This window comes from Podarcis melisellensis (genome assembly GCF_964234715.1).
Source record: "Podarcis melisellensis genome assembly, chromosome: 18".
Taxonomy (NCBI): Eukaryota; Metazoa; Chordata; class Lepidosauria; order Squamata; family Lacertidae; genus Podarcis; species Podarcis melisellensis.
In genome coordinates, this window is record NC_138536.1 from 9,436,475 (window position 1) to 9,440,322 (window position 3,848).

Genomic DNA, 3,848 nt, shown 5'->3' on the forward strand with positions numbered 1-3,848 from the left:
TGTCACAGTCATAATCATATTTCCTAACTTTTCTTATCGTACATTTTCTTCTTTATGTATTTAATCCCAATTTAGTCCTAGGCCTAATTGATTCTTTCAAGTGATTACATATCTTTCATATTACAATATTTATTCAGATAGTCTTTAAATTTCTTCCAGCCTTCTTGGTGTTCCTCTTCTTTCTGGTCGCGGATTCTCCCGGTGAGATCAGCCAGGTCCATAAACTCCATCATCTTCATCTGCCACTCTTCTACCATTGGTAGTTCTTGTGTTTTTCATTTTTTGGCTAGGAAAATCCGTGCAGCAGTTGTGGCATGCAAAAATAATTTTACATCTTTTGGGGGCAATTCAGAACCTGTTATTCCAGGGAGAAAGGCCTCTGGTTTCTTTATAAAAGTACCGTATTTTTCACTCTATAAGACGCACCAGACCACAAGACGCACCTAGTTTTTGGAGGAGGAAAACAAGAAAAAAAATATTCTGAATCTCAGAAGCCAGAACAGCAAGAGGGATCGCTGCACAGTGAAAGCAGCAATCCCTCTTGCTGCTCTGGCTTCTGGGATAGCTGCACAGCCTGCATTCGCCCCATAAGACGCACACACATTTCCCCTTACTTTTTAGGAGGGAAAAAGTGAGCCTTATAGAGCAAAAAATACGGTGCATTTCATCATTTTTATTCATTATAAATTTTTCCCCAGAAGTCTTTTACCTTGGGGCAAGTCCACCACATTTCCAACATAAATTATCACAATTGTGGTAGATCTTCGCCAATTTAACAGGAGTTAAGTGTCATATATACACCATTTTCATAACATTCTCCTTTAACATTGTACATGCAGTAAACTTAACCCCTTTCTTCCAAAGCCTCTCCTAATCCTGCAAAGCAAAGGTTTTTCACCCAACTCGGAGCTTGAACCCAGAACCCTGAGATTAAGAATCTCTGCTCCACCCCGGAGCTTTCCAAACGTTTCGTGCTGGCGACACACTTTTTTATTTCATTTTTATTAAATTTTCTGTTTTACATTTCAGAATATTCATTTAAACAACCTTAAAATGTCAATGACATCCCTCCTTCTCTTTCCGTAGTTCGTTCTGCATAACACAAAGCCCTGCATATTTTACAGAAACTATACCATTCAGTATTCCATTATGGCATCCATCATAACTTATTTACACTGTTGAATTTATCTTAATGCTGCCAGTGTTTTCAGCTGTACACAGTTATTTCCCATATATTCAATAAACGTTTTCCAACCTCTAAAGGGTGGCGCTGTGGGTTAAACCACAGAGCCTAGGGCTTGCCGATCAGAAGGTTGGCGGTTTGAATCCCCACGACGGTGTGAGCTCCCATTGCTCGGTCCCTGCTCCTGCCAACCTAGCAGTTCGAAAGCACCTCAAAGTGCAAGTAGATAAATAGGGACCGCTCTGGCGGGAAGGTAAACGGGGTTTCCGTGCGCTGCTCTGGTTCGCCAGAAGCGGCTTAGTCTTGCTGGCCACATGACCCGGAAGCTGTACGCCTGCTCCCTCAGCCAATAAAGCGAGATGAGCACCGCAACCCCAGAGTCGGCCATGACTGGACCTAATGGTCAGGGGTCCCTTTACTTTTACCTTTAACCTTCTCTAAACGTATGTTCTTCTTGTTCGCTTATTCTATATGTTAAGTCTGCAAGCTGCGCGTATTCCATCAACTATAGTTGCCATTCTTCTTTCGTTGGGACCTCGCTCCTTTTCCATTTTGGGGGGCTAGCAAAACACGGCCCGCAGTTGTTGCATACATAAATAACCTCTTCTGACACCTGGGAATTTCAGCCTGAATTATCCCCAAAAGAAAGGACTCTGGTTTGGGGGGGGTTTTTTGGGGGGGGGGTTGAAAAGTACTTTTCAACATTTTTTCCAATTCATTATGAATTGTTCCCAATACCCTTTTACCCTTTTACAAGTCCACCAAAAGCAAAGATATTTCACCCAACTCAGGGCTTGAACCCACAACCGTGAGATTAAGAGTGTCTCCTCTTCTGCAGAGCTTCCCCAACTTATCACATTGGTGGCAGACTTTTTTTTTAGACATGCATCATTTTGCGACACAGTAATTCAGAGACATTACCTTGCCAACAAAGGTCTGTATAGTTAAAGCTCTGGTTTTCCCAGTAGTGATGTATGGAAGTGAGAGCTAGACCATAAAGAAGGCTGATCGCCGAAGAACGGATGCTTTTGAATTCTGGTGCTGGAGGAGACTCTTGAGAGTCCCATGGACTGCAAGAAGATCAAACCTCTCCATTCTGAAGGAAATCAGCCCTGAGTGCTCACTGGAAGGACAGATCCTGAAGCGGAAGCTCCAGTACTTTGGCCACCTCATGAGAAGAGAAGACTCCCTGGAAAAGACCCTGATGTTGGGAAAGATGGAGGGCGCAAGGAGAAGGGGACGACAGAGGACGAGATGGTTGGACACTGTTCTCGAAGCTACGAACATGAGTTTGACCAAACTGCGGGAGGCAGTGGAAGACAGGAGTGCCTGGCGTGCTCTGGTCCAGGGGGTCACGAAGAGTCGGACACGACTAAACAACAACAACAATAATAATTCAGTTTTACAAGCACACCGGAGGTTAAACTAACCCCTTAGAAGAGATAAGGACACATATCGCTTGACACACCTGCACACTGCAGCCGACACACTAAGGTGTCGTGACGCACAGTTTGCAAAGCTCTGCTCTGCTAACTGAGCTCCCAGGCGGAGCTCAGGGGCTTGGCGTGCATCAGGAATACAGAGCCTGTCACCATAATCATTTATTTCATACAATCATAGAACAGTAGAGCTGGAAGGGTTCCAGCGGTCATCTAGACCAACCCCCTGCAATGCAGGAGTCACAGCTAAAATATCGCTGACAGATGGCTGTCCAACCAGTGAAGGAGGGTTCGCCACCTTCCAATGGAGTCCGTTCCACTGTCAAACAGCTCTTGCCCTCAGAAAGTTCTTCCTGAATTTAAGGAATATTTGAAAAAAATATGTTAATATTTAAATCTTAGAATAGCTTTGGAAGTGGATATAGGCTGTAGGGTTAGAAGTAGAAGATAGTGTATTTTAAAATAGTATTATTTGCAAGGGATAAAATGTGAAGATTTTTATGGTTAAGTAAGCGTGATTTAAAAAAAAAAACGGTTAGTAATTATGATATATGTAAACTGCTAAAGACGAGGTAAAATGGAAATGAGATAGGGGGGACTTGCGGAAGCCCACCTAACAATGTTCAGAAAAAATAAGGACAAGACAAGAATTTGTTTGTTGTTTGTGTTGTTTATTTGTGTTATAAAATGAATAATATTTTTTGGGGAAAACAACAACAGAAAGTTCTTCCTGATATTGAATCAGAATCTCCTTTCATCTATTTTGAATCTAATGGGTTTGGGATGTTGCAGGACTCCAACTCCCATCATCCTTAACTGTTGGCTATGGCTGATGGGGCTGGAGTCCAGCAAGATCTGGAGAGCCACAGGGTCGTCCCGTCCCCCCCCGATCCTGAAGTCCCACGGTTCTCATGTTATTCTCACAACAACCCTGTGAGGTGGGCTAAGCTGAGAGTCAATGACTGACTCCAAGATTACCCTGTGAGCTTCAGGACCAATTGGGATTTGAACCCAGGTCTCTCCCAAGTCCCAGACTCTAACCACTGCATCACACTGTATTTAGAGCTGACCCGATCAAAATGAATCGGACTAACTTACTCTATGGGTTTTACTCTGAGGAAAACTTAGCTGGATAACAACGCAGAGGATCTGCAGTTGCACGTGGCAAAGATTGGGAAGCAAACGCAATCCCCGTAATATTTCACAGACACCAAACACTGTAGGCG

The 3,848-nt window shown here is 43.5% G+C and overlaps 1 long non-coding RNA gene across 1 annotated transcript; it reads right to left on the reverse strand.

The window, feature by feature from the left end:
• Nucleotides 1-726: 726 nt before the first annotated feature.
• On the reverse strand, nucleotides 727-3,271 carry LOC309361045. Its single transcript, XR_014164330.1, has 2 exons — nucleotides 1,616-3,271; nucleotides 727-1,255 (listed from the first exon to the last, which is right to left on the reverse strand). It is a non-coding gene; the product is annotated as an uncharacterized lncRNA (long non-coding RNA).
• Between the last annotated feature and the right edge of the window lie 577 nt (nucleotides 3,272-3,848).